Here is a 25,807-nt window from a genome sequence, read left to right on the forward strand (position 1 = left end):
GCAGGTGAGGATATATTTCTGGAAGTGGCTAGTTATATATGTTTCCGTGAATTTATGCTAAAAAAAAAGCAAGTTCAGCTTTTATTTAGTCCCGTAATTTTACTCTGTTAGGTTTCTTATTCATTGAATGCGTCTTGATGAGGTCCACCTACCTACTTCCCAACAGAAAGGAAAGTTTTCCCCATGTTAACATGCAACTGATGTTAGACTGTTTTCCTGCTTACACCCTTCTCAGCAACATATGCCTTGAGCACAGAAAAACATTGTGGAAAGGTTACGTACAAAGTCTTTGCTCAGCAGAAACTGGAAATACTTTGAGGAGCTGAGAGAACACATGAAGTCCTTCAAATCCAGCTTGGGCTGGGCATTTTGTCAAGGGCTGGAGCAAAGTGCTGTATATCCCAGACAAGATTCAGGGTCTTCCTGCCTGAACAGGTGAGCTGTGAAATAACAGATTGACCATGATGCTTTGCTCAGCAAAGTCTCATGGATTGCTTTTGCTGCCATCCACTACAGAACATGCTCCTTGGCTCTTTATATCCACAGGAGCAGAGAGTGCAGGGAGACTCTCCTCACAAAGGGTGATGCACTGCAGATCTGCAGGCCTGTCTTGGGCCTTGACACAGCTGAAGTTCAAGGGTCTACATTTACATGTCAGAAAGGCACAAAAGCCTACTCAGAAGAAAAACTACTATTTTTATGGAAAAAGATGAGCAGACGACCTCAGAAGAAAAGACAGATCAACCAAAACACCAAGTCCTTGTCTTTACCCCAAAAATCTCAGACCCACGCTTTCTGTCACAATATATGGTATTTACACAAAGTTTTTTCATCTACATTAAGTATTGTTGAGCTCATTTTTTGTTATTAAACCTTAATATTTAAGGATCTACACAGCTAGCTGCACTTTAACACTGTGGAGGAGTGTCCAGGAGCTGCCCCCAGTATTTGTCACTTCAGAGCAAATCACTTACCCTCAATTATGTTTACCCAACTGTAAAATAGGGGCAATAAGCCACATATCAATGTTGAAAAATAAGTATTATTAATGCTTGTTTAAGTGCTTAGTTATGCTTGAATGGAAAAGGAAATTATAATTTTAAGTGAAGCTTAATTATAAAACTGTTAACATAAGCATATTAGAAAAATGAACTCTGAATCGCAAGCCAGCAATTGCTCGCTTACTCTTAGAACAGTACAAATTATTTCATATATATCTTGCTATCACTAATCTCCACTTTTCTAAATCCTACATTTGTTTTCCACATTAAAGCGAAGAAGCAGCAACATACAAATTAAATTTAGTGTCTAATCCATCAAGAAACAACACCCACTACCTTACTTTGTGGCATGCCAACACTGGAATCTTGATTTAAAAAACAGCCTCCATCCAAAACTATTTTGGTTGCTATTGTAATGGGTTTGCATGGCAAGGTTTTCGTAGCAGGGGGGCTGCAGGGGTGGCTTCCGTGAGAAGCTGCTAGAAACTTCCCCTGTGTCCAATAGAGCCAATGCCAGGCGGCTCCAAGATACACCCACTGCTGGCCAAGGCCAAGCCAATCAGCAACAGCGGTAGGGCCTCTGGGATAGCGTATTAAAGAAGTGGGGAAAAAAACCTGTGCAACACCAGCAACACTCAGAAGAGAGAGGAGTGAGAATATGTGAGAGAAACAACTCTGCAGACACCAAGGTCGGTGAAGGAGAGGAGGTGCTTCAGGCACCAGAGCAGAGATGCCCCTGCAGCCCATGGTGAAGACCATGGTGAGGCAGGCTGTCCTTCTGCAGCCCATGGAGGTTAGCGGTGGAGCGGATATCCACCTGCAGCATGAGGACCCTGCGCTGGAGCAGGTGGATGAGTCCGAAGGAGACTGTGACCCCGTGGGAAGCCAGCACTGGAGCAGGCTCCTGAAGGACCTGTGACCTGTGGAAAGGAGCCCACACTGGAGCAGTTTGCAGGCAGGCCTTGTGACCCTGTGGGGGACCCGTGCTGGAGCGGTTCATGAAGAACGTTGGAGAAGTTTGTGGAGGACTGTCTCCCTTGGGAGGGACCCCACGCTGGAGCAGGGGAAGAGCGTGAGGAGTCCTCCCTCTGAGGAGGGGGTGGCAGAGACAACATGTGATGAACTGACTGCAACCCCCATTCTCCATCCGCCTGTGCCGCTCGGGGGGAGGAGGTAGAGAAAACTGGGAGTAAAGTTAAGCCCCATGAATAAGGGAGGGATGGGGGGAAGGTGTTTTAAGATTTAGCTTTTATTTCTCATTATCCCGCTCTGATTAGATAGGTAATAAATTAATTTAATTTTCCCCAAGTCAAGCCTGTTTTTGCCCATGACGGTAATTGCTGACTGAACTCCCTGTCCTTATTTCGACACATGAGCCTTTCGTTATATTTTCTCTCCCCTGTCCAGCTGAGGAGGGGAGTGATAGAGCGGTTTCGTGGGCACCTGGCATCCAGCCAGGGTCAACCCACCGCAGGTATATACTAATTTAAGCTAGGCATGTGGTGTCACTGGCACAACTCCTAACCTGGAAAACAGGATAATTTACCAAGATCAATGTACCAAGTTACCAAGACAACTTAAAATTTGTAATAAGATTCTCTTGCAATGTTATACACAAATCCTAGAGAGCACAGCTCTTCCTTTAATCAAACAAAATAAAATCCTTTAAATGGCTTGCTCAGAAGACAACTTAGGACTTACAAAAGTATATGATGCTGAAGATAGTACAGTTTTTGTAAGGAAGAATTACGCAAAATAACTTGCTTTTACCTGACATAGCTTATTTCTCAAAACAAGTATCACTTCAAACCCTCACTTCCAAATCTTCTACAAGTATGTTCTATGAGCTTAATTTATGCAAATAAAGACAGAACTCCAGGCTCATTTTCAGACAATAAACAGAAAGAAAAGGCCACTATCTCACTCCATTTCCCCCTAGCTGTACTTACCACCTAATTGTACTTCAGAGGCTTATCAGAAGAGGTAAATAACCATAAAATCTGTTTAAATGAGGCACTGCTCACAAACCTTTTATAAGAAGATACGTATTTGACACTAAAACAATGTGTCTTCAAAAAGGCTCCTCTATAGTTGTGTGTTAGTGCTACTCCCTGCACAGAATTGGTATCTCTTTGAGAAGGCAACAGTAGTTTTCAGAAAGTCACATGAAAAGAAAATAAACACTTCATGCTGGGGAGGAGTGTGGGGAGGTGGTGTGTGAAGCAACAAAAAAACCCAAACCTACATTGGTATCCAGCAAACCCCCTGGTCTTGAGACGAAGAGGTGCATGAACAATTGTTGTCCAATATTACCCCAAAGCAAGTGTCTGTGTCTGTATCAGCAAACAGGCTTTGAGCAGAACTGAAGGAGACATTCATTCTTCACTGAATGCCAATAGGAATATTTCATCTAAACTAAATGTTGTAAGCTTAAAGACCAAGACTTAAAAGGAGACACAGCTTTCTAGATTTACCACAGCAGTAAGAAAACTGCCAGTAAAATCAGGAGATTTCTGTCAATCGTGGTCATGAGATGAACAGCACTCAGGTGTCATTGGACCTTGCCCTGAAACAAGGGAACGCACAGCAGATTGTCACCACTATTCCCCTCCCATCTGTATTGCTCTTGGAGCATCATCTCACATGCCACCCCCAGTACCCTTCCCCAAGGACAAGATGGGAGAGGGACAAATAGAAAAATGGGAGAGTAAATTCACCAAAATTATTTGACAGAACAGCCTTGATGCCTTCTACACAAAGGGAAAATACAGACAGTTGCAACAGTAAAGCCTTAGTGCTAACAGGTCTCTGACAGACTAGTGTCACGGAGTTATAGCAGAGTGCTGCTACAGAAGTTAACAGGAAAACTTATAGTTAAGAACCAGAATGTGCCTGGTTCTTTCTGCAGCTGTACCTCATTTCCTCCCCGCCGTTATATTCCAACAAGAACTAATTCAGAGAACCACAAGGTTATCCACTGGGTTGGTTGTTCTTCCTTCCTGCATGCAACCATTATGTCTTTATGGCAATTTCCCCGTCTTCCAGACAACTTAGTTGAAGGCAAAGGTTTTGCTAATTTTGAACTACCAGCAGTGTCAGACACTTACTTCTACTCTCCTACTAAAACTTTAATAACAGATCAAAATCATAATTTGAATAGATATTTCAAATGCTGGTAACTAATTGTACTTTTTTTCCTTGGCAGATTTTCTCTTCCCTGCCTGTCCTACCAGACAACTTCAATGACAAAGGCTTAATATCATATTAGCAGGAGATGACTTCTGCCCTCTTACACAAACACCCTTCACATTGTCCTCCATGTTTCTACACCACTGGTTTTGCAAGCATAGCACAGTTGTCAGCTAGACTTATCGAATGTTTAACAAACACTCACTGACTATGTGAAAGTCTCCTGTAAATAAATTGCAGTTTGTCACGTACAGCATCAAAACTGCTTTGCCCTGGACTCCAAGAACAATCATGTAAAAGTTGCCACCATTTGCCCTGCATCATCTTCCCTTTCTCTTCTCCTTGCTTTTACTCATGGGGTTACATTACATTTCAATACCAAACATGGTACTTTGCAAACAAACACACACTTATTTATCGTACGCAAGAACAAATCAATTTATTCACTGACTTAATTTAAGTCTCAAAAGCCAGCTATGATTTACTATATATTCCATTCATTTAAAAAAGCAAAACTGACAGGTCAATGCAAATAACCAATGCTGATGATGAACTGTGATAGAGAATTAAGCCATACAATTCTATAGATGGAAAAGAGTGCAAAATAGCACATGCACAAAGAGGCCAAGTTCTGTGTCCACAAATTTACTGCATTTTATATCTCACAAAAGGAAATTACAATAAACCCCTGAATAGCTTGCTTTTTTTTTTTTTTTTTTTTTTTTTTAACTCCCCATTGTACGTGTTGTGGGAAAGCCATCATTAAAAGGCTGACATTTAACATGAAAAAAATAACTGAGTATAAGGACTAAGTGCCAAAAAAGAAGTGTAATACCAAAGCAACACCATTTTCTGATGGTAAATTTGAGCAATGTAATGGCAGCATCTGTTCTTTTTGATAAGCAGGCAGATGTATTTTGGGCCTCACACTAAGTGAAAGAAAATGCTTGTATCACTTACTAAAGAGCAATATTTAACATAATCTCCTAATACCAAAACTATAATGAAGATCTTATTTATTCTGATGACTTACTAGCCTAGAAAAAGCTTTGAGCCCAAATATTTCTTTTTACTATAGAAACAAATTGACTCTGGTGATGAATTTCACATTAACTGTCTGCAGTATTACTCAGTATTGAAAATGGAATGATGGCTTAGATCTCTCTTGACACCATTTTTTATTTTCATCCATGCTAATAAAGAGCAGAAAGTTTTATTAATGCACAACTGTAAAACCTACCAGGAGATACACCAATACTATTCACCATTAATATAAATTAAAATTTGGGGGTTTATAGCTAGTTACTTATTCATTAAAGCTCCTGTAAACAATATCAGGTGGAGGTATGATCAACATGGGTTTAGGTGTAATCAACATTACAAAGCTCTTCACGTGCCATAAGCAAAATGATATAAATCCAACATAAGGGCACAGTTAAATTTAAGTCTTACTACGTTTAAAACTAATTCTTCCTCTACCTTTCCATGTCTATTCCCATTCTGCCTCCATCTAGCTGCAGAGCCTGCTAATTATCTTTACATATGCTCGTCCTTTGGAGCAGTGATACACAGTCTTTCCAAACTGCATCTTGGTGCTACAACACAAAATTCACGGAGAAGAGACATTCCCTTTCATGGCCAAACAGAAGGCATTCATGGTGCACTCTCCCTCAGATAACTCTCAATGCAAGTTGAAGCTTGCATTAGAACATAAGGATTGCAAATAACAAAATAGGTTTGAAGTGTGAAAAGCAAGTGCCTCATATGGGAAAAAAAAATCAGCAAGAGAAATCTTGCAAAACAAAGGTAGGCTGGTTTTTTGTTGTCTGTTCTGTCTTTTCCCCAGCCAGAGACATGGCACTCAGTGAACTAACTGAAACAGTTACTGATTTCTGAACGGGAGTGCAGCAAGAAAATTTTGAGAATCTTTCAGAGATTAGGATTAAATACTGATTCAATAAAGGAGCATCCTACACAAGGAAGTCTGCTTCATTTCCAGCATGGCTACTAAACAGTCTCATTACAACCAAGTTTTTTAAGGTACAGACTTGTAGTTTGAACTTGCTCTACATCTTGACTCTGAATTTTTCTCATAGATGTGAATTTTCATGGTATTGTGTCAAGGAAGTCATTTAACTTTCTTTGAAGTTTTTAACATCATGCTAATTTACCGCCTTGAGCTAGCTGCACTAGACACAAAATGAGCCTGCAGATGTAACCTAAAATCATGCTCTTCTGGGCATTCCACATGGTATTACTTTGAGCATCTGTTTTTGGAAATATCCACCAAACCTTTTCAAGGACAGTTTCTAACACAGAACCAGCAAAGGATGAAACTAAAAAGCAACTCATTCTGAAAGGAAATGGCAGACACTGCAAAGGAATACAGGTGATGGATGCAAGACAGCAACACTGGATGAGTAACAGTTTTGTGGGTAAGGCACAGCAATAAGAATAACTTGATTCTGGAATCTGTTTTTATTTCAGAAGCAAGTTCTAAGGCAAAATACTGGTAATCCTGAGGGCTGAAATAAAAAAAGAAAGCTTCCTCCTCTTCACCTCTCCAAAGAATTCTGAATGGGATCAAAACCAGAGTTTTGCTGACATCTGCACAAAGCAGAAGAGAGAAATTTAGGGAACTAGTGGAAAGGCCACATGTTCTCTGTTTTGGTTTGGTTTTTTGGTTTTGATTGGGTTTTTTTTTTTATTGATATCTCCAAAGTATATTTGTAAGACATTTCTGTTAAAAAGAAGTAAGTGGAAAAAAGTTTATAGCTACAATAATGTATGGAAGGCTGCTGTCTAGCATTTGTGCTTCACCATTATCTAAGGTTCTAACTTTCACCTTTAATGTGCAAAAAGAGCATCTTGGAAAAAAATACAAAAAGCATGAGACTGAAAGTTCTTGTAAATGATCATGTAGCAGAATCCCTTCAGAATACGCCTGCATGCAAGAGAACTGTGTTAGTTGTGAAAATGACACGTATTTTAATAAAAGTGCTTAAATTGCAGACAAAGATGGCAAAGCAGTAGTGTACATCTAGAGCAGCAAGAAATGGAGTAGGCGGAACAGAAGTAGCTCATATCACAAGATCAGGAGAAGCTTCAACAGATTTGTGTAACCCAGCAGAACAGGTAACAAAAACCTGAGGCTTGACGCCACCAAGCTCTATGTGAGGCATTACTGGAGAAGGGAATAAGCATGCAACTGCTAAGTCAGGTTGCTCAACAAAGACAACTATTGTGAAATAGCATTAGCCCTGCTTCAGGGGTATTGGTTTGTATTCTATTTGTCTATTTAGCCAAGTTTTTCTTTTCATAGAATCACAGAATGGTTTGGGTTGGAAGGGACCTTTAAAGGTCATCTAGCCCAACCTCCCCTGCAATGAGCAGGGACACCTTGAACTAGGTCATGTTGCTCAAAACCCCATCCAGCCTGACTTTGAATGCTTCCAGGGCTGCAGCATCTACACCTTCTCTGCACAACCTGTTCCAGTGTTTCACTACCCACATTGTAAAAAGTTTCTTCCTTCTATCTAGTCTGAATCTACCCACCTTTAGTTTTAAACCATTAGCCCTTGCTACAGGCCCTACTAAAAAAGTTTGTCCGCATCTTTCTTTTAAGTCCCATTTAAGTATCGAAAGGATGCAATAAAGTCTCTCCTGAGCACCCTCTTCAGGCTAAACAATCACAGGTCTCTCAGCCTTTCTTCATAGGAAAGGTGTTCCAACCCTCTGATAATTTTGTGGCCCTCCTCTGGACCTGCTCCAACAGATCCATGCCTTTCTTGTACTGAGGGCTCCAGAGCTGGATGCAGTACTCCTGGTGGGGGCTTCACCAGAGTGGAGTAGACTTGCTAATTAAACTGATTTATGTTTACAGATGATTAAAATTAGCTCAGTGAGCACTAGAAAGTTTCTCTACAATATTTCCAAGTGTGAGGTCAGAGGCTAAACTTATTTTAGTGATCACCACTTATATCCCCAATTTGGACTTTGCTGCTGACAGCCAAATCCTGACAGAAGATTTAAAATTTATTACTTAGTTTTTTTCTGTCTTTCCTATTAAAATAAAAATTATTGTTATGTATGATGGACTGCTGTTTGATTTACAGGCCCTAGGGTCTGTAAGGAAGTAGTTTTAGGTTTTTTTTAACTTATTTTAAAAGTTGACACTATTGCTCTCACTGTGTTAGTTAAAGCATCTACCTTCACCAATCGATCGTGTTGTCTCCTGTCACAATTCAACATTGCTCCTCTGAAAACATCCAAGCAATTCCAGTTTGAACCAGCTCGAAGTCTGCTTTGATCTATTCTGATCTCTTACCAGTTGTGTAATACAGAGCTTACACATAAATTAATCATTAATCCAGAAGTACTCTTACAGTGGGGAAAAAAAAAAACAGTAGTACTTGCACAAGGATTAGCAGTTCAAGTGCACTTGATATACATTTACTCTGAAATCTTGGATATCATGACTCAGCTATGATTTTCAAGGCCACTAAAACCTAATTTGATTAGAGTTCTCTTCTTTGCAGTTCTCTCCAGTTACTGGAGAGCCATGAAGAAAAGCATCTGGTCCTGTATACTAGCTAAACCCTTAAGAAAAGCTGCAGCATAACTAGCTCAGATAACAGTTTCACTGACAATTATTTAGAACAGTACAAGATGTTCCTCGCTACTACAAAAGACATTTGAGAAAGAGAGAGAAAGGTACATGTGGCTTTATTTTCTTTTCATTAACACCACCAGAATCTAGTGTCAAAATGCTTATGTCCTGATATCATCCAGAATTTGATCCAAGTTTTAATTTTTTCTTTCCTTCATTGAGAAAAAGACCAAAGAACTAATGAGAGATTAGCATGATAGCCACAGAACTATAAAAATAGACTTCATGGCACACGGGATACATCTAGATTGTCTTTGTCGGTACTGTTTCCATGACCCCACAAAGTTCTGCTTCATTCGTTAATTGGTATGAATTATCTGGTGTCCAGACCATTCAGATGAACAAACTCTTGAGCCAATTAGCCAAGTCCTTACTAAGTTACTAAGTTTCAGGTGGAAAATTATTTGGGGCAATGTGCTCCTAAAGTGATCATGGGAGATGCAACATAGGGCAAATTCTCTTTCCAACTGCCCACCTTCAAGATACAATAAAATATGTCAGAAACTTTCCTTATGTATAAGGAACTATATTTCATTTTATAATTTTAACATTTGATAGCCATTTGGGGGGATCTTGAAAATTATTTAAAAAAATCTAATCTTACCAGGTCAGATTCTACCTGGTAAGGATGCTGGGCAGTTGGTACATGCATAACTGCACTTCCAAGAAAATTTGCTGTAAAATTTATCCCACCATTACAGCAAAAGTTTTTGGTGTCAGCAATTTTCCTGGAGCCTGTCTTAGGTTTTTATACCCTTTTGGTTTTCAGAGAAAACCTTAACAATGAAATCCAAAGGTAGCCTACAAGGTCACAAAATGAAAATCAAACAGCCTCTGAGTCTGAATATTTTACTCGAGGTTTTCAAAAAACACTTTTGGTGATACTGCTTCACAGGTGACAGTTTCAGCCGCATGTAATGTTGACAGTCAGAGATTTTTCTACATTAATGACATATAAAAGCTCAGAAACAAATTGGAGGAAAAGTCTGCAGTCCAGAAACTCAATCTCCATTGAATGAGAGAAGAAATTTTCTGCAACAAACCTAGTGCCACTTAAAAATCATTAAATCAAATCTACAGAATGCAAATCTCAACTGGTGTAAATCGTTCCATTCTTACTGCAATCAATGTAATTATACAAAGGATTTGAGGCCACACACATAAGCTCAACCAACAATTGCCACAGCTGCCTGAAACAGCCCAAACCAAGTAGATATCCTTGTCTTTATTTTTTCAAATCCTCAAAAGAAAAGCAGAGAATTGCACTACAGGTTTGTTAGATTGAGGAATATACACAACCGTGAAATCACTGTTTTTATGAAAGGCTTTATAGATCATTGCCATTTGTGCAAACACGTAGGTATTTTTTTCTACACTCTTCTGTCATGGAAGATATGCACAAGATTCTCTTCATGCAGCTTGACAGATAATAAAATTAATTTTAAGTACAACAGCAAATCAAGCATTCATGATGCCATAAAAACATCCATCTACACAATGATGACTGAAATCTAACATAAAATTAATGAAGGCATTTAAGTGGCATTATGATTCACGATTAAGCCATGCAGATCTTTCTTTCAGAAACAGATCAGGGTGGATTTTGGGTGTGGTTTTTTTTGTTTGTTTCAAGAAAAGCAGCATTAAAATGTATTTTTCTTGCCTTTTTTTTTTTATGTTCCTATTTAAGGATATGACCCAATCTATAAATACTATCTCTGAATTTTCTGGGGTAAATTATATACACAGTTTTGGGAATAGGCATGAAGTAGTGAACTTAAACAGTGAAAACCCAACAACAGGAATGACTTCAGGGAAAAATTTGCTTTGAAAGTAAGGGATAGGAACATCTGGATACCATTGTAGGTCATTACATCATCTGGTTCTGATGTGCAACCAAGAAAAACTTTAACATCCACTCTGTGATACACAGGGTAATTAATTCCTCCCTGCTTTCTCTTGTGTGCTCTATTTCAATCCTAACAGCTTATAAAGCAAGAAAATCCTGCCATCCTTCTCCCCTCTCATGCAAGATGAGGTAGTGTTGGCAGGCCAGAAACAGAGAGCACTGATACCTGCTCAGCCCACCCTCCGCGCTACTCCAAGGAAAGTAACCCTACTAGCTGGATACCTAACCGGAGTTACATTTTTCCAGAAACAAAGGCAGTAAGGAAGCACATTGGGAAGTCTCTGTATCATATGCTGCATTGTTCTAGACAAACTACCTTGGGATAGTAGCCATGTTAACACTAAGCTACATACATAATAAATTACTCCAGAGCCTGCTGTATAAATATTACCTTTAGCAATGATTTCACATCCGCTATGAATCAGAACTTCCTATCAGGATGCTATTAGATCTTCATAGTACTTTCAAAGACCCTGCAGTCTTACAGTGCATTCATACAAGAATAAAAAAAAAAAAATTCTGGGATAGGACTAATATCTACACTTGACATCACCTTAAAACAAACAAAAAACCCCCCAGCATTTGCAATGCAGCCAGAACTTGTTCTGTATATTGAGCACCTAGAAAAGAGGTCATAAAACATGAACTGGGCAGAAAATGTTAAATCAGGAAACAGAATTTTTAATACAAAGAAACAATTTCCGTCTCAAAAAAAAAAAATCAGAGTTCTGAAATATGGGAGGACACAGCAAGAGAAAGATTAATGATTGTTTATCTTGTTCTCACTTTTCTTCACCAAATACTTAGCTAATGACCACTGAGGACAGAAGCCTTTGCGAGATGGATTTTTCCTGTGAGATTTCTGGCTGTTCTTATATTCTTAATCTCCTTCAAAATGACTAAAAACTGTAACCCCGAACAATTATGGTTTTTTATAAAACAAAGCCAGAGCTATTCAACATTCAGCAGCTCAAGAATGCCTATTTAATAATTACGTCTCCTCAAACCCATGGCAGGTGAATTGCTCTTATTAATTTTGCCAGGAATTTAGGGCATATTAAGAAGGCAGAAGCACTGCACCGTGTCTGCATTGTTCACTCTCTTCTTGCCAACCTGCTACCGCACAGCAGTCTGCATCCAACGCAATAAGGACACTTCAGGTACTATAGATGAGGCTGTGGATGTACAATGAGTTTAAATAACCTCACCCTTCTGGATAGTCCACCATCATGCATATTTACCTTTGTCTTTTCACTTGTCTGCTACATTCCCTACCAACGCATAATAGTTAAGAAAGAAGGATCATGACATTAACATCATACTTGCTGCATTGCACTGATAACCTTGTACATATCTCTTTCACTTTTGTTTTACTCCTGTTTTATAGTTGAGAAATGACTGTCCCAAGACCCTTAAAGCAGCTAACTTGATGCCTACAGTACAGCATACTGCTGCCTTAAGCCAACTTGACCTAAGCCCTAGGTGCAGCGAGCAGGAACATCCAGGAACAGCCTGGTCTAGTGGGAGGTGTCCCTGCCCGCAGCAGGGGGGTTGGAACGAGGTGATCTTTAAGGTCCCTTCCAACCTGAACCAGTCTGTGATTCTGTAACTGATGGTGCCAGTACTGCAGATGTTTCTCTCTACAAGAGCTATACTCTCCACTCGCAATCAATGCTCCTAATTCTTTCTGCTACACACAACAGCAGAGGGAAGGTGAGTAGAGGAAAAGCTGATAGTATCACACGGTATTTCTGCTTAGAAAAGGCTCTTTTGCTAAGAACAGTACACAAAGAAACAGGCATGCAGTCAACACACCACACTGAGAAGTCTAGAAGAGGAAGCAGGCAAAATATTTCGCCATGTGGTTACAAAATACTTAACTTACCACCACTTTATATAATATGGGGTCATATGCCATACCCATTAACACAGCTGAATTTACTGCTGTCTTGGTCTCTTTTCCACCCTTCCGCTGGCACCATTCTCTGTGTTTTGTTATTGGCATTCTTCTACAGGCTATTCAAATTATTTTAATACTACTCATAAGGATCGCACTGAAAAAGCTACTCAAAGGTTCAGAAGATATTTGTCTGGTGTTCTACTCCCATATTCTACAGCAATAGTCCTGTATATTTTCCATAAGGTTGGGAGGGGAGCCTGCCAAATACTGAACTAGCCTGCCAGGTGGCACAGAATTATTTTTTCCATCAGCAACTCAAAAAATACAGCAGACACACAACTATTTCATCAGATATGTTCACAGGTCACACCTGGCACAGGGAAGTATTAAGCTTCTAAAGTAAGTTCACTCCTTTTCAATAAGCAGAGACTGACATTTGGCAGAATAAAAACATTTGATCCATCAGTATTTCACAGTGAAATTAAACAACTAGAGATCCCCCAAAGACAGACATCTGCACTTTAATCTTTTAGAAGAATTTCATTTACATTTTTTAAATGCACAAATAGCTTGACTTTTCCTAGGCCAGTCCAGACTATTGGAGAAATGCAGACAAAGATACAGAACAGAGGTATGTCTATGTCTTTACAAGCATTCAGAAGGATAGCAAATCTTCATTTTCCAACTAACTCTAAAAAGAATTTTTGAGACTGTCATTCCCAAAAGCCTAAGAAGCATGTCACATGCCCCCCAAATTCTGAGATACCTCTAGGGAATAATCTTGGTGGGAGCGTTATCCATTTTTGAAGCCTCAAGCTTTCACATACTCAAGCTTCATTTTTTTCTGGAATAGGACGAAAAGTGTACTTTTTATTAAAAGAAAGATCATAGTTTCTCATATATATGTGACACTGAGCCTAGAGCATTATAAAACCCAAATACCGCAAGAGTCAACAACACTACATTTCAATATCATTTAATTAAAATACTAATCTTACAGGCTGCAGGGATCACGAATATCAGAAGACAAACCAAGGATGGAGGGAAAAGCGATGCGAGTCTGAATGAGAAGTAACAGCACTAAAAAAGAATGCTATTTGAGTTTAAAAGAGAGTGAAAACATCCTACAAAACAATATCCTGAGGAGGCAAAAAAAAAAAAAAATCCCAACAAACCACAAATAAAGAGAAAGAAAACCTGAAAAATTGCAAAGGAAGGAAAATTCCCTTTTATAGGCTCTTCTCGTGAAGTTTATTAAAATAAAAGGTGATCAAGTGGTTCCACTGAAAAGTCTGTAATTCAAAGTGAAGATTGTAAGAAAAATTTAAGTATCGTTTTTGCAGAAGAACAACTTTGCCAGTCTGCAATGATGTAGCTAGAAAATGATTAACAACACAAAGGCTGATCAAGAGACATGCAAGAACGCTCATCCCTTGGACAAAGGAGAAACCAGTCTATGCTGGATTGGTAGTTTAACAGGAGGATGAATGTTTAACTGAGATGAGCTACCGTGGCAATAATACCAAAAAAGGGAAGAAATAAACAGGTGAAGTAAGGGCTTTAGGAGAGGTGATGGGGAGAAATAAACAGAGGCGGAGCAAACACAAGTAGTTTTAAGCAAATCGGATGGGCTGTAAACCCTGAAGTACCTATCCAATGGGGAAAACAGGGGAGGGAAATTTCAGGCGGGCATAAGAAATAAAAATAAATTATTTCCGGAACTCAGGTTTGCCTACCTGATAGGTCACCTGTTCTTGCAAGAATGTTTAAATAAAATGCGCTTCGTATCGATCACTGCCTGAGCCATGGTTGTTGGATAAGGAGCATTTCTCACAAAGATCTCAGCACTTTCTGGAAAAAAATTCAGCCTCCTTGAAGAGTAGGGAAGGTGAACAGTTAAAGTGTTGACAATTACAGGTCACTTCTGGAAAACCTTTGTTTGTATGTAGTTGATCACATGACAAATAGATTCTGGAAATATGCTAAGGCAACAGTTCTCAAATGGGAAAAATGTTGCTCATTACATCGCCACCATCAATAACAGGTAAGAAGGTTTTACACTTAACCATATGCATCAAATTTAATATAAATAGGCTTTTCCTATCAATGAAGACAGAGGAGCAGAACACAGGTTTCTCAGAACAGTAGTGCTCTGAGCTCTTCGGATTCAAGTCTGGTATAACTGTATTAAACACACTGGAGCTATTTTACATTTACTTGGCTAGATGGAGTTCAGAATTTCTCTTTGTGCACTTAGCACTTACACGGGGATGAACATAAGAGAAACTAACACAATATTTCATAAAAACATGCAACTCTAGTTGCAAGATACCAAGCCAAAACTTTATAAAACAGGGAGATCCCCAAATGTTTCTTCAAGTGCTTAAAAAAACCATAAATTACTTTATCCCAGGTACTTTGTTCATCTGCACAGATATATCAAAGCTTCCCTCTCACACATGATTCTACCAAAATTACTAACTCAGCTTTACAAAACTGCCATCACCCATAACACTACCCTTATTTTCATGTTAAAAAAAATATCCTAAGTTTTTTCATTACCTGCTCTTTTTTCTGATGAGTATTGGTAAGTATTATTGGTCTCCAGATGCTACTTTTCCTGGCCATTTTTTAAAAGTTATTTGGCAGTTAATTTGATGGTTATGTGCTAAGTTTTAGACTTGTTTCTGATTTCACACACTTGTTCCACAGTTATAAAGCTTGCATTTTCATAAATAAAAGTTGCTGAATGCAAAATACAATTATACATTCAAACTGATTTGTATGCTTTAATGATCAATATTACCTGGAGAGAACCCGCACAGAAAGCATAAGCATTTGCACATCAAGGCCCCAGATTTCAAATTGTATTTGCTTCTTGCTTGGTTACAGGACTGTATCCCTATTCATACAAAACTTTAAATACATGCTAAAGGATTGTATTATATACCTGAAGACACCTACAGACATTTTCTGAGGAGTTCTAGCTTCAGAACAAGACCTCAAATTCCTTAATTTCTGTTAAAAATGTTTAACTATTTTTGTCTGTTAAAATCATGTACATTGGGAGGAAAACTTCTCAAGCAACTCTCTACCTATGACATCTCTGATTTCTTTTGATTCATATCATATACTGTTTCTGAAAGCCTGCTGTCTATTCGTACTGATTACCAATCCTAAAATCTAAATTTGAAAGAATGAAGCCAGAGGAGGTGACTCAGATGTGCATTGAACTTGGAGAGAAAATACACTGAACAGACCCATTGGTGCATGCTTCAAATGCCACACAGCAATATCAATAGCTACAAAATTTAGACAAAGACACTTTGGTGACCAGAGGGACAAATGATCAAGCCACTGCTTGTAGACAGCAGTATTATTGAATCTCAAAATTAGCATTGCATATACTACTAAATGTAAAATTGCTAAGAGTGGGGATTATCACCACCTGGCTTCTTCAAAAAGATCTTTCTACATATACAGCAATTTCTAAAATGTTAATGGTGAGAGGAACTAAACTGCCACGATTATGGGCTAACCATATTAACATGTACATAACACCATAAAAATTCCATGCAACTGCTCTGTAGCTACTGTTCATTACAGACATGTTAACAAAATCCTTTACTTGTGATATAATATTGCACAACACTATCAACTACCATAAATGATATATACTTTGCTGTTGACACTTTATTTAAAACTCTCATTATCTACAGATAGCAGGTTTCCTACGTGCTCTTAAAACACAGGAAATTAAAATAATTTTTAAAAAATCATACGGTTTTGGGCTTCATTGTGAATTTAAAACCCACCCAGACCCATTCATATAAGAAAGGTTAAGCGTCACATTTAGAGTGCACATATTAAACCAAGATAAAGGCTGTCTTGCTAACAAGAATTGCCTTAGGACAAATGCAATAGGCCTTAAAAATATAAAAAGTTAAAAATAGCATACTAGTAATACAAGGAGATTTTTAAATTCTACATAAATGTTTTGCTTCCACTGGATGTCCACAAGTCAAGGATGTGAGCATCCAGACTGGGACTCCTCATGCCACAAATCACTATTCATGACTGATGTATAGTTTCTCCCCTTGGGAAACCTCTTAGGTTTCAACGGAACACAGATTCTTTCAATGGACTAGTAGGCACTGTTTTCTGATCAATTTTTTTCAGCAGCTCTACCAAGGATGAAAATGATATGCCATCAGAGCACTCATTTCATCACTATTATATTAGCCACTTATCACTACTACTCACCGGTTAGTATGTACTCTATGTTTCCATCTCTGCCTGAACTACAAATAATAACAGAGTTCTATCTCCTAACAAAACAGTAGAAACATTTTATCAACTTGGATCTCCACCTTATTTGTGTTACAGCACCAGGAATAAGATGTCACACTGGCCACTGCTAAAGGCCAAATTACACAAGATCTGCTTGAAGTCTACAGATCAACTTTTATCTGTGGTTTCTTTTTAAAACTATTGGCTGTCAGTTTATGCTGGTTATGGTGACTGCAGCTGTAAATATCTAGCTACTATTAGGGGAAAAAGAATTAATGTAAGCTTGTTTTGAACAGAAAATTGATTACCTTCATGAGTTACAAGATTTCACAATAATTCTATTGTGATTACATGGGACATCTAAAAACAATTCCTCATCTCCCAGAGGTATACCAAAGCCATCTTAAAGAAAGGATCAGGATCAAAATTACTTACTATGTAAGAAATATGCATTGAAATTATTAGCAGACTTACAGGTAGTTAAACCCACCGAGTGTTTTTTAAAAGGCTATTTGGTTTTCATCACTATTCTCACAATTTATTTTCCTGTCCAAGGCTAAAGAGATATATGTTGAAAAATTCTGTCAGGATTCCTCAAAGTCTTCATCAGTCATCTCAAAGAGAAACAAAACAACCTTTCCTCTTCTCCACCCCAAATCAAAGCAATGCAAAACATGAATTACAAAAATTGGTGTAAAACAGTGGATATATCAAGCCCAGAACACTGCATACGTAGAATTTTTTTATTATTTTGCTGTCTTCACACTTTCACCAGAACCATATTCCAAATGCACTCCATGTGATAACTACGTGCACAACGTAGAAGTGATACACTTGAAAAAGGCATTTATAAGAGGGAAGCATTATGCTCACACACACTAAAAATTACTAGAAGTTGTAATTTTAATGTTCCACACCACACCCCATCCACCCCCACCCTGGAAAAAAAAAACAAACCACCACACACCACACCAAAAAACCAGCATGCACTTTGGCATTGAGTACTATTTTATTTTGCCAGGGAACATGATTTAATAAAATAATACATTGTTGACTCACCACAGCGCGTGCTATGTCTCATCTATAGGAAATAGTTCAAAGGCATCAACTTCATGCATGGGTTGCCATAGCTGATACTTGAGTCCGGCCTGCTGCTGGTACAGGTTTCTATACTAGCCCTAAGCCCAAAAAAAAAGAAAGAAATAGTTGGGGTATATTTTTCAAGTCTGATAGACACAGAAAAAGTTAACCTGGAATGTCAGTATTTGTACATCACATATAAAAGATTTAAGATTTCCCTCTGATAATACCATAACACATCCAGTATCTGTACCATAAATTTCCCTTCTTCCATGCAAAGAAGAAAGGCTAGAGATAGAAAATCATATAGAATGAAGTGTTGTTTAAATGGAGAAGGTGTCACAGTTCTCGCTCTCAGAAAAAAATGGAAAAAAAGATAAAATCAAGGCAGGCAGAGCCTAGTGTTCAAGAACTCAAGTTCAAGACTGTTCAAATTGCAACAGATGGCACTAAAAATCATAAAACTGTTCTAAAATAATTATTTTAGTTTCTATCCTATAGCTTTCACTATAATAAGTTGAGATTTGTACACAGTCATCTGTCAGTAATACCTGGGGACTGAAGTTAAATTTGACTCGGGACATTATGAACAGCTTTAAAATCTGTGTGATGAGGATACACATAGGCATAAGAAAAGGCCTGTGAATTACTGCTGTTTATCAAATTGGCATCCTCTTAAAAAACAAACGGCAAAATATATGAAAAAAAATATGTTCAAATGAAAAAGTGCTTTCAGTGAATAAACTTACAGACAATCTCAAGATATTGCGTAAAAAGCAAATGTTATGGTGTTAAGATCACGAATGAGAGGAGCAACAATCAAACATGTACCACTCTGGTGTCTAACCACTGAACAAAATTAGGTGACTAATATTAAGTGGGAGGTTTGGGCAACATTTTCTTAACATTGTTTCACAACATGTTTTCAAATACCTCAGAAGAGAACTAAAACTTTGTACTTAGAAAATTACAAATCCTTATGAGAAAACAACTGCTTAACCAGATAGGGCCCACGACACTTCACTGAACTGGGACAAGAGTTGCGCATACTAAGGCTCCCTGAAATCCCACTTCAAATAGCAATTCCCTAATTTCCTGGGTTGTCTGACCTCTTAGTGTAGAATCCCAGTGAAGCACCTATTGACTTGACTTGGAAGGCTCTTCTGGGCTTCCAACTTTTACTGTTTATTACAATGTGAAAAGCTGACAGTAGTCCTTGGAGACTAACACATCCAAAATTTCCCGTGTCACCACTGTGATGCAACAAGGATCTGCATTCATGTGGTCATCAACCTCTTCTTTTCCTTGGACAGGAGAAAAACCTGGAAGCCTAAAAATACAACAGCTGCTTTTTATTTTTCTTGCTGTAACAAGGGCTCTGACTCTGTCCAGGTATAGTCTGGGATATCATAAAATACAAGAATTCACATCCCTTCTGTAGAGATGAAGCTGAGGAGAGCATTCCACTGTCACTAGTGAGTTCATGTGCCAAATCCTCTATTAAAAATATCACAATATATCAAACAAATAAGACTGAAAAGTATCAGGACTTGAATTTCCTGCCCTTCTCTTCTAACAACTAGCCAATACTGATTCTAAAGCTTGCTAACAAAGCTATGGCTATCAGCCTAAAACACAGTATAGCAACTCAAGGAAAGCTGTGTAACTTTTGAAAACGGTGGACAGGAGACCATTAAATTCTGTCCCATCCCCTGTACTGTTTGTGATCTATACTTTAATCTCACTATCACAGCGTAAGAGAAAGGAAACATAGCTATGACACCTGATATTTCACTCTAATTAAAGTTGTACGTTGCTTTCAGCTTCAGATGGTTACTTAACTACAAAAGATTTTTTGTTTCTGTGAAAGACCATTTTTCTTATGTCTGCCTCCTCAGATGGTGCTGTAAGAAAGAAAGAAAAAAAGAACTCACAGCAAATGCTGCAATTTTAATTTTAACTGGTGCCCTTTTATGAGGGTTAATTTCTCTTGCAGGTGGCCTTCAAAGCAATAAGCATGCAAGAATCATAGAAAAGGGTAGCAGAATACGAGTGTTGGAAGCCATATTTATACCCAGTATTGTGGTCCAGTGAAGTGTCTCTCCTTTTCTCCTGATGACATAACAGGGCAGCAACTGTGGTAATCTGCAATCACTAGGCTTTTAGGTTATAATTTCTAGTAGGGCTATTATAAATTCAAAATGTAATAAGTGGAATGGGAGGGGCTATTAGTATAGAATGCTTGCCATAAAAAAAATTAAAGAAATTCCTTTGTTTTGAAAATTTATCAACAAGCTGGTGATATTTTCTGTTATTTGGGAATTGTCCAAAGAACGGGTTAGCTTTGACTGAACAACAGTTTAAGAGATAACCAATTCTAAAGCTGTGGACCTTTCTCTAAATGCAGCTTTTCTGCATTCCAAATCTTAATAAAACTATGATGTCGTCTGCAAAAGCAATGCTAAAACCCTCCTCCTTTGGGCCTGCTTTAGCTCTCACTTAAATTGCACGAGTTTTGCAGTGGACTGCAAACTAAAAGCGAGCTTTATGACATTCTTCAATACCATGGTAGGGAAATTTTGATAGCTGTCCTTTTGCTTTCACAAGCCAGATCTGGTACCGTAACACTGCTGGAAGATATTTTGTCTTACAATTATTGATCCAGTACAATTTAATCTCTAAATAATGGCTGCAAACATGCCAACCACTGACAGCGGAAAAAAAAAAACCTACAAGAAAACACTCATCCCCAAGGTCTGCTCATAAAAATCCCCTCCAGTGCACGCACATATTTGTAACAATGAGAGGGACATTTTCTAATATCAAACAGGCAGGCAGGCAGCTGAAGGCAACTTATTTTTCATGTTAAGCAATTTTTGCCCTTACCCTATTTAGGAACATCCCTGTAATCCTAATACTCCTCAAAAAAATCATAATGACAACAGGACCCTGACAAATTATGCATAATCTGAAACAGCAGGAGAGTGCAATGCACAAGAGTGCAGTTTCCGAGGAGTCAGGGAGAAAGAATATTGTTAAATCACCTTTGTCATTCACATCTGTGTCCCCATAAGACAAAGTCATTAGTTGAGCCAATTGAAAAGATAATTCTATGCCACCTTTCCTAGCAGGAAGACTGAGCATACAGCAGAAGCACCACAGAAGAAAATACTACTCCAGACTGTTCCTGGGTAATAACTACAGAGCAATGCTCTGAAAGAGGGTTAAAATACCAGCAGTTTGGTGCACTCCACTTTCCCCAAGGCATGGGAACCAAATATAGTTCACATGTGGGCAAAGACAAACAGCCCATGCAGTACCAACACCATCCTAGTCTATCTTAACCTTTCTCTTTTTCTGATGCTGGCCTTGCATGACCAGCTCTCTGTTCTGTAGCAAGCTGATTTCAGGCTTCTCCTGATTATTTACAATATACACATTCACATTTTCCTCCTAAAAATTTCTACTCTATGCCCTCATTTTCTTCAAAATCCGTATTTTCATATAGAGTTGGTTAGTCTTTAAACAAGTCTCTGGCAAAACTCACAGTGAACATATTAGAGGAAGGAAAGGCTGCATTGAGGATATCGTGAAGCTACGCAGCAAAAAGAACCCATGTAAACAAGCTTACAATCACTCAGTACACAAATGGTGTGAAATATGTCCATCATGGTTCATGGGGAGCAGCACCTGCTTATTAAACAATGCTGTAACACTTAATTATCCAAGTGAAATTTGGATTATTTCTAATAAGGCCTCTCTGCATTAAAAACACAAACAACATTTCTTCCTGTAGCAACAGCTTTTCTGCCAGAGGATTTCCCTGCAAAGCAACATTGATTTCACTGCAGTATCTACAGATTGTTAATTGTCTTTTGCAAAATAACTGGCCTGTACCATGCTGTAAACACTTCTCCCAAAAGCTCTTGGTGGTTCTGTAAGACCCAATAGGCTGGGTTGTTCACTTCCATCTGACAGCAATGCAGAAGAGTGATGACTACCTTAAAAAACCACTTGCTTAGAAACAACCCCCACTACCACATCCAACACAGTTTGTCAAACACTTGCTTCTCCCCACGCATGGTTTTTTTTATTATTCAGCCACTTTGCAAATGGCAAAGGACTTCTGTCCTCTGGATCTTCTAGTTGCTTATCATTATCCTCTCTTCTTTTTTATTATTACAAACTCAAATTTTATATGGCTCTGTATGGACCATTTAACTCACATAATGTAATCATTTCTACTTAACTGCAAGCCAAGACACCTCCTTCCCCCAAAAGCCCCCAAGCAGTGTTAGAGGTGATGAGGCTGAGTAAAACACTACTGTTTACATGAGCCAGCTGGTAAAGCACTATCACACTCATGTCCATGATCTGCTTCTGCACTGCTCTCACAACCACCGGTCACCTAAAGCGCCCAAACAGAAAAGCTCATACACACCCGAACACAGGAAAATGATGCTTTTCTGGTCACAAAATATAAAGCTGCAGCCTTCTTGCTTCGGTTAGCAGTTTACTTCATTAACCTGTCTCTCTCTCCCTCTCCCCCATTTTTTTTTTTTTTAAACAGAAATCAATATTCATCACCCCACCCTGCAAAAGCAGTCTGTCATAGAATATTAGCATCAACCACCTACCATTCCGTGCTTGCGAGCTATTCTCCTCGTCCAGAAACCTTTTCCCCAAACTGCGACATTAGGTGGTATTTTTAAAATCACATTCCAAACAGCGCCACAGAAAAGATGAGATATTTATAATAATAAAAACCAAAAAGATGGGCAGTTGGAGTCAAAGTAAATCAATGTTTTCATCTAAAGAACAAAATTAAAGCCTGGGGGAGAGGGTAGAGCAGAACAGAAAAAGGGAGGCAAAATGTCTGATAATAATGAAATAAAAAGGGGGGGGAAAGAGTGGCTTGCTGAATCACGCTCTTTCACTGCCTGGAAACCATTGTGCAGCGTGATGCTGGCTGTACCATTGTGGAACCTACCAGAGGAGACAAGCAGGGAGCTTGGGGAATGGGGCTGCTATGGCAACTGAAAGGAGCACACATGACGTCAAAGCACACAGAGGTCTCGCAGGGGGAGGGAGAGAAAAGTCTAATCTGCAGCCACAGCTACCGCATCTCCTGGTGAATCAGGGCACAGAGCAGACTGCAAAGGGAAGCTGAGTGGTGTTCTGTAGCATTTACCAGCAGCAGCAGCAGCTCAGGCATCTGCAGCATCAGGGAGCTAGTCAGTACAGAGAGGAGGTACTAACAGCAGCGTAGATCTGCTCTTTTGTTTGCATTAGCTGTTATATGAAGTCATAAACACCCATTATCCTAAAAAAAAAATCCAAATATTTGAAATTCATGTAAGTTTCATGCTGGAAGAGGTGGTGGTGGTGGGGAATGGGATAAAAAATAAAATAATAAAAAAAAAAAAAAATCACAACACATCTCCTTCACAGCTATTGAATACAGCTATTCACGAAGCTATTTTACTTGCATGAACAAGGAACGCAACTCTGAGAATAGAGTCCCTTAGAAGTCCAAGGAACTACAAGTGATTTCCCCATTAGCATTATGTTGTGCACACTCTTAGAATGCCCCAAATCTGTGAACTGAAAACTTGCCACTTCTAAAAGGTCCCATTGCACAGAGGTACTATTGCATTTTGAGCTCGCAGAACCAGCAGAGTTGGCAATGGCTTCTGATGTCCTCAAGTTGAAAAATTAAGCAGACCACATTTCTGCTGCATACATCAAACTGCAGGATGTTTCCTCTCTTCTGACATTAAACAGTAAAGAAACTACACTGGTGAGATTGAACAGGACTTCCATGAGATTTAGGCTGGGATAAGAGCTGGCCGAGAACATTATGGTGAAATGCAATCTTGCTGGAATACATATCTTCTTTGAAAAACAAACCAATTCTTTCAGTATATCAATTACCTTGGTCAAGAAGAGCTCCAGGGAACTCACTGCAGCTTTCCTGCCAGTGGTCTGAATATTCCAAAGGCTTTACCCCAGCCAGAATCAAACACAGCCCTGTGTAACCTGGAACTCTTAACACAGACGTTATCTAACTAAGGTTGGGTAACTGTTGCCTTTCTGAGGGCCATCCAAATGCCTTCGACAGGCCATATGCTGACATATGACATGATTGTGGCCAACAGGTTGAGGGAGATGATTCTCCGCCTCTACTCCGCTCTCATGAGACCCGACCTGGAGTACTGCATCCCTCATATTCCATACTGGAACTCTCAGCACAGGAAAGGCATGGACCTCTTGGAGCGGGTCCAGCAGAGGGCCACAAAAATGATCAGAGGGCTGGAGCACCTCTCCTATTAGGACAGGCTGAGAGTTGGGGTTGTTCATCCTGGAGAAGAGAAGGCTCCGGGGAGACCATATTGCAGCCCTACAGTACTTAGAGCGGGCTGACAGGAAAGATGGGACAAACTTTTTAGTGGGGTCAGTTGCGATAAGACAAGGGGTAATGGCTTTAAAGTAAAAGAGGGCAGATTTAGACTAGGGTTGTGGTTTAAATCCAGCTGGCAACAAGGAACCACACACTACTCGCTCACCGCCCCACAGCTGTGGGTTGGGGGGGGGGAGGATTGGAAGAAAAAGGCAAAACTCATGGGTTGAGATAAAGGCAGTTTAACAGAAAAGCGAAGGAAAGAAGAAAACAACAACAATAATACTGACAGAAGAATGTACAAACACGATTAATGTACCACCACTCACCAACCAGACCTGGGAAGGCCCCAGCCCACTCCAAGCCGCTCCCATTCCTGCTCCCTCCCCCAGCCAGCTCCCCAGCTATATACTGGGCATGGCTGTCACATGGTATGGAATAACTGCGTCCAGTGACAGCTCCTTGTGAAAACCCCATCCCCACCGGAACCAGGACAACTACATATAAGGAAGAAATTTTTAGAATGAGGGTGGTGAAACACTGAAACAGGTTGCCCAGAGAGGTGCTGGATGCCCCATCCCTGGAAACATTCAAGGTTAGGTTTGACAGGGCTCTGAGCAACCTGATCTAGTTGAAGATGTCCCTGATTGTTGCTGGGGAGGTTGGACTAGATGACCTTTTAAGGTCCCTTCCAACCCAAACTATTCTATGATTCTATCCGCAAACAGTTAAAATGTTTAACGTAACTACAGATGAAGTGAAGTCATTGGCTGTGTCTGGCGCCTGTGCTATAGGTTACCTGTTCTTGTCTTAATCTACCGTGTTCCTCCACCCTCCTTTCTTTAGCCTGTTTCTCATGCGTGTTCTGTTATTGGTGCTTATTTTTTGGAAGTAAAGGTTTTCATCTTGATCTGTGTATCATTCCTGCATGCATATATACATGCAGGAAGGTCTGAACACATTTATTTACGGTGAGAAAAAATTCTATAGTTCCAACTTTACCATGCTGTTGTCTTTTTTTTTTTTTTTTTTTTTGAAATTTGCTTAACCGTTTTATCACAAGCTAGCAATCGCCACAGAAAGTTCTCCCCACGCTCTACCTTATACTGAGAAGACTGAATGGGGCACAGTGAAGAAGTATGCGTAGGTACATTGCGTGCCCAGAAAATGTCCTGCCATTGTCACCAGGGTCCTACCAGTGTCACCAATGTCCTAAGGAGGCATGAAGGGCAGCAGGGCACAACCTCCATCACAGTTTGCAAACACCTGCACAGTAGACATAAGAAATAAGCCAGATAGTTTCAGTGTGTCAAGTAACTGATCTCAGTAACCACAGCATATTTGACTGGTTAAACTTCAGAAATCTACA

The 25,807-nt window shown here is 39.3% G+C and overlaps 1 protein-coding gene across 12 annotated transcripts in view; it reads right to left on the reverse strand.

Moving 5' to 3' along the window:
• MAPK10 (mitogen-activated protein kinase 10) overlaps positions 1–23,034 on the reverse strand; it is a 163,314-nt gene extending 140,280 nt beyond the window's left edge. For 9 of the 12 annotated variants that reach the window (XM_074589158.1, XM_074589160.1, XM_074589152.1 and 6 more), the window contains exons 1-2: positions 22,676–23,026; positions 18,018–18,136 (exon numbers count right to left, since the gene is read on the reverse strand). The gene's annotated coding sequence lies outside the window, so the exon portion shown is untranslated. Of the gene's footprint in view, positions 1–18,017; positions 18,137–22,675 lie in introns of all 12 variants that reach the window. The other 3 variants (XM_074589159.1, XM_074589154.1, XM_074589164.1) reach the window with 2 other exon arrangements.
• Positions 23,035–25,807: the final 2,773 nt, after the last annotated feature.

Source organism: Larus michahellis, chromosome 5 (assembly GCF_964199755.1).
Source record: "Larus michahellis chromosome 5, bLarMic1.1, whole genome shotgun sequence".
Lineage (NCBI taxonomy): Eukaryota > Metazoa > Chordata > Aves > Charadriiformes > Laridae > Larus > Larus michahellis.